The 6288-nt window shown below is 38.3% G+C and overlaps 1 long non-coding RNA gene across 1 annotated transcript; it reads left to right on the forward strand.

Annotated features, from left to right (window-relative positions):
• The first annotated feature begins 3785 nt into the window (after nucleotides 1–3785).
• Nucleotides 3786–5367, forward strand: LOC138903592 (uncharacterized). Its single transcript, XR_011412895.1, has 2 exons — nucleotides 3786–4132; nucleotides 5024–5367. It is a non-coding gene; the product is annotated as an uncharacterized lncRNA (long non-coding RNA).
• Nucleotides 5368–6288: the final 921 nt, after the last annotated feature.

A 6288-nucleotide genomic window follows, 5' to 3' on the forward strand; every position in this document is an offset into this window, starting at 1 on the left:
CTTGCTTTTCATAGCTTAACCAGGTATAATCTTTTCGCCTAGGGGGATCGAGCTCATAGTTCCGGGTAGAAGTACTATTCGCTCTGGTTGCTTTTTGTAGCTTAACCTAGGTAGAACTTTTTCGCCTAAGGGGATCCAGCTTATATTTCCGGGTAGAAGTACTATTTGCCCAGGCTTGATTTTCGTCGCTTAACCCAGGTAGAACTTTTTCGCCTAGGGGGATCCAACACATAGTTCCGGGTAGAAGTACTCTTCGCTCAGGCTATTTTTTGTAGCTTAACCCAGGTAGAACCTTTTCACCTAGGGGGATCCAGCTCATAGTTCCGGGTAGAAGTACTCTTCGCTCAGATGTTTTACAATAGCTTAACCCAAGTAGAACCTTTTTCGTCTAGGGGGATCCAGCTCATATTTTCGGATAGAAGTTCTCTTCGCCCATGCTTGTTTTTCATACCTTAACCCAGGTAGAACATTTTCGCCTAGGGAGATCTAACTCATAGTTTCTGGGTAGAAGTACTCTTCGCTCAGGCTAGTTTTCGTAGCTTAACCCAGGTAGAACCTTTTCGCCTAGGGGGATTCAGCTCATTGTTCCGTGTAAAAGTACTCTTTGCTCAGGCTGTTATACGTAGCTTAACCCAGGTAGAATCATTTCGCCTAGGGAGTTCCAGCTCATATTTTCGGGTAAAAGTACTCTTCGCCCAGGTTTGCTTTTCGTAGTTTAACCTAGGTAGAACCTTTTCGCCCAGGGGATTTAGCATCCTTTCAGTAATACAGGGTGTCAGCCCCTGGTTACACTCCTTTCTGTAATACAGGGTACCAACCCCTGGTTACGCTCCTTTCAGTAATACAGGGTGCCTGCCCTTGGTTACACTCCTTTCAGTAATACAGGGTACCAACCCCTGGTTACATTCCTTCCCAGTAATACAGGGTGCCAACCCCTGGTTACACTTCTTTCAGTAATACAGGGTGCCAACCTCTGTTACACTCCATCCAGTAATACAGGGTCCAACCCCTGGTTACACTTCATTCAGTAATACAGGGTGCCAGCCTCTGTTACACTCCTTTCAGTAATACAGGGTACCAACCCCTGGTTACACTTCTCTCAGTAATACAGGGTGCCAACCCCTGGTTACACTTCTTTCAGTAATACAGGGTACCAACCCCTGGTTACACTCCTTCCCAGTAATATAGGGTGCCAACCCCTGGTTACACTTCTTTCAGTAATACAGGGTGCCAGCCTCTGTTATACTCCTTTCAGTAATACAGGGTACCAACCCCTGGTTACACTCCTTTCAGTAATACAGGGTGCCAACCCCTGGTTACATTCCTTTCGGTAATACAGGGTACCAACCCTTAGTTACACTCATTTCAATAATATAGGGTACCAACCCCTGGTTACATTTCCTTTCGATAATACAGGGTACCAACCCCTGGTTACATTCCTTCTCAGTAATACAGGGTGCCAACCCTTGGTTACACTCCTTTCAGTAATACATGGTACCAACCCCTGGTTACACACCTTTTAGTAATATAGGGTGCCAACCCCTGGTTACACTCATTTATGTAATACAGGGTACCAACCCCTGGCTACACTCCTTTCGGTAATACAGGGTACCAACCCCTGGTTACACTCCTTCTTAGTAATACAGGGTGCCAACCCCTGGTTACACTTCTTTCAGTAATACAGGGTACCAACCCCTGGTTATATTCCTTCCCAGTAACACAGGGTGCCAATCCCTGGTTACACTTTTCTCAATAATACAGGGTGCCAACCCCTGGTTACATTTCTTTCAGTAATACATGGTGCCAACCCCTGGTTACACTCTTTTCAGTAATACAGGGTGCCAACCCCTGGTTATACTCAGTTCTGTAATACAGGGTACCAACCCCTGGTTACACTCCTCTCAGTAATACATGGTATCAACCCCTGGTTACACTCATTTCGGTAATATAGGGTACCAACCCCTGGTTACATTTCCTTTCGGTAATACATGGTACCAACCCCCGGTTACATTCCTTCTCAGTAATATAGGGTGCCAACCCCTGGTTACACTTCTTTCAAGAACACAGGGTACCAACCCCTGGTTACATTCCTTCTCAATAATACAGGGTGCCAACCTCTGGTTAGACTTCTTTCAATAATACAGGTTGCCAGCCTCTGTTACACTCCTTTGAGTAATGTAGGGTACCAACCCCTGGTTACAGTTCTTTCAGTAATACAGGGTGCCAACCCCTGGTTACACTCATTTCAGTAATACAGGGTGCCAACCCCTGGTTACACTCTTTTCTGTAATACAGGGTGCCAACTTCTGGTTACACTCCTTTCGGTAATACAGGGTACCAATCACTGGTTACATTCCTTTTGGTAATAGAGGGTACCAACCCCTGGTTACACTCATTTTGGTAATATAGAGTACCAACCCCTAGTTACATTCCCTTTCAGTAATACAGGTTACCATTCTCTAATTCCATTTCCTCTGGTAACATAAGTTACTTCCCCTCGTGGTTGCATATCCTCACATAGTTAGTTTGTACTACTCCCGTTGTCTTCATTTCAACAAATTAGATACTTTAGCTTTCTCGAACTCACAAAATTTTCCGAGTGCCAAACTGGGGCAGAAAATTTTTATTCGTTTTGTTCGTCTTTGATGGCTTTGCAGGCCCCGCCGCATAGCACAAGTGACGATTAAAGCTTGCAGTTTCAGCTTTCTCATCAGAATAAAGAAATTTTTCGGTCACAAGATAGTTAGAGTTAGCTTGGATAATGTGTCAACAGCCCAGCTTCTCGAGTTTCATTTTCCCAAACTCTGATCCGGAAAGCAAGCAATCGAGAATAAGCCATGATCCTTTCCTCAAAGAGCATCAAGATCCAATCTAAGGTCAACACAAGTGAGCAGGTCAAGAATCAAGATTTGACTCCACAAGGCACATAGATTAGGAATTTTGTAACTCTTAGTTTCCAGACATATGTAGTTCTTTCTCTTTTCCTTTTAATGCAAGCAGCAAGTAACAGTAATAGCAACAACAACAGCAAAAACAGTCTTAAATCTAGTGTCTGGTAGTCCCAGCTACCAAATTTTCCCAGAACTACACTGACCTGATTCCTCTAAACAAGGATATGTAGGCTACCTCGGAAGCAGGGTTTAGTTACCATTTTTTTAAAAAATAAAATAAAATGCTTTCATTGGGAGTGACATGTGAGCAAAAATTAGCCATGGCATTCACTTTTCTTTGCACGAAAACTCTTCATGTTCTCGAGCAAAGAGGGGCAGCTGTGAATACCTAATTTTTGTACTGTTTTAACACCTCCTAAAGTCATTAGTGTTTTGTTGCTTTAATTATATTTCCAAATTTTTGTATCTGTGATTGCATATTTCCTATCATAAAAATACCAAAAAATAGTTCTTTCTTTATTTGTACATTTTAGGAATTAACTAACTATTTAATTGGTGAATTAATATAGTTAATTGATCATTTGAATAAGTTACTTAATTAATTTATTTGTTTGTGTAAATTTAGTTTAATAAGTAGGATTAAGAAAGAAATTGGGCCAAATTTGAAAGAGAAAGTGGCCAAAAGTGCAAGATAAGGGGCTGCCCTTGAAAGGGTCCGAAACGACGTAGTTTTGCCTCAAAACTACGTCGTTTCATTAAGTGACCCAAGATCAAATCTCACCCATTGATCACCCCTTGATCTAATGGTCCATATTTGATCTCTCAAGAGGTATTTAAAGCCTCAAAAATCTGAAAAATTTCCTCATTTCCCCCATAACTCTTTCTCTCTTCTCTCTCTCTTCTCTCTCTTCTCTTCGCCGCCGGAAATCACCCACCGGCGGCGGCCAACCTCCAAATACCCCCAAATTCACACCATGTAATCTCTACAACCTCCTCTTTCCATATCTCCAAACCAAATCCTTCAACACCCCCTCAAACTCCTTGAATTTTAGATCTATGAAACTTTAGCCGCCACTTTTTTGCCCAAAATCTTGAAGTTCCGGCCACTACCACCCCCCACAATACCTACATCAACGGATAGAGCTCATCAAGACCTACCTATTGATGTCAATTCCATCCCGAAAATCCGACAACTAAAAATCCGGCCAAATTCCGGCGACCACCCCGAACACCCTCGTTTGGTATACCCCTATTCTCATTTCCTTTGTCTATTTTTTCTAATTGTATTGTATTTAGTTTATGTCTAGCATAATTTCTGATTTTTTTTATTTATTTATTTTTATTATTATTATTATTTATATCATTATTATTAGTTGTGTTTAATCTATGTTAGCTTAGTCGTTCATAGTTATTAATCACTGATAATTAGTTATTCATTAGTTTTGAAATAGCTATTTGCTTAGTCATGATAGTTTATGATAGAAGTTTCAAGTGCTTAGTGAATTTGTTTTTATTGGATTTGAGTATTTGAATTTTTGTGTTGATAAAAGCTGAAATTAAAGAAGGAATAGTACAAGTTTGGTTGTTTTTACTGTGCAAAGACTTTGGAGTGCAAAACTCAAAAGTCATTGTGTGGTGACAAGTACAATACTTTTTGACAGCTTTTGAACAGTGTTTAGCACACAAAGTCAGTCTTTTGGACAGACTTTTGGTGAACCAAAATCTGTCCAAAAAATCTGATTTATTTGCCTATTTAAAGGGCTCTTTACTCACTGAAAAGGGGGGACACTCTATTACACACTCTATCTTATACTGAGACAAATCTTGGAGAGTTGCTTAAAGACATATATCTTTGAGAAAAATCAGCAGCTTAATACATATAACAAGCTGAAATTTCAGAGTTTTGTGAGTATTATTTGAGTGCAAAAACCTCGAGAAAAATAGAAAGATCCCTTAGGCAATTTGTGAAGTTGATAGCTACCAGTTTCAAGCATCTTTGTTGAGTTTTCTAGGTTGTCTAAACACTTGAGTTGCTGTTGTTTCTACTGTATTTGCTGCTGAGTTTTTTGTTGCTGCACTGCTATATTTTATTATTCCACAAACCAGGTAACTTTCAAATTCTTATATTGCAGATTCTTGATGATAATAAGAAGGATTTGATCCCGGTTTGGTTGATGGAACATATTAGATCTGATTTTGTTTCAAGATGAATGTTATATTAGTGTTATCATCATGTAAATCTGTTAAAAATTAGTTAAATTATCGTTTTCTTCTTTATATATGTGATTGAAATTGCATTCTGTTAAGATTACTTAGTTTAAGGAAAAGATAAAGACCCCACTTTTAACCATGTTTGTTTAGTTTGGGCTCTTTTTCGTGAGTTACTTTCATGGTTCATGTATAATTATCTAAGAAAGACTTCTAGCTTCAAATGTTTTGATGCTTTGAATTATAGTCAACATAATGTTATACTTAATATAGTTCTTCTCTTTAGCATTGAAGTATTATCGTTTTTTGTAGTTTTTATATTTAGTCGTGGTTTTTATGTTGTTAATGAGTGTAGTTTGATTAGTGCCATGATTGGTGTAGATGAGTAGAAATATTATGTTAGTCCTTAAGAAATAGTTGGTTAAGAAGATAAAAGATAATAATTAGCATGTAAGTTTCTTTTATGAAAAAAATAATTTTTAGTTTGGACATCAATGTAAAAAGTAATTTGGGCTTAGAAGAATACTTGTTATTTTGTGTTGTCTTGGTCATCGAGGCTCTTAAGCAACATGGGCCAAGTAAGCTAAAATTTGTAGGTCCAATGACAATAGAGAGTAAGATGGGCATTTTCTTTAAAACCAATAAATTATCTTTTGTTAAATAAAATAAGTGGCCCAATATCATGAAAGTTTAACATAAGCTTACCCGGGTTTAATATCTTGCATTAGTGAAAATTGTTTTTAATAATAATTTTTTTTTTAGTCGAACAAGTAATAAATAAAAAAGAAGCGCTTTTTAATTAATTTAAGCGATAGGCAATTTTATGCACTTTTGAGATGTAAACAATGTGTTCATACACGGTCCTTGGTCGATATTTTTTTTAATAAAGTAGTCATGTGTGCATTCCTGCTCCTTGACTTTTCAATATTTATTGTATTTAAACTATGTGTACCGACATGTTCTTTGTTTTAATACATATAATCAAATAAGGACTTTGTGTACTTGCACGTTCCTAGGCCAAAATTATTAATTATTAAGCAGCACTAGACAATAGTAACTTAAGGCAAATAATACACACTTTATCTAAAAATAATTCAAGCCAAATTTTAGTCAATAAAAGCGACCGTGCTAGAACCACGGGATTCGGGGAATGTCTTACACCTTCTCCCCGGTTAACAGAATTCCTTAC

The sequence above is a fragment of the Nicotiana tomentosiformis genome, chromosome 12 (genome assembly GCF_000390325.3).
Source record: "Nicotiana tomentosiformis chromosome 12, ASM39032v3, whole genome shotgun sequence".
Classification (NCBI taxonomy): domain Eukaryota; kingdom Viridiplantae; phylum Streptophyta; class Magnoliopsida; order Solanales; family Solanaceae; genus Nicotiana; species Nicotiana tomentosiformis.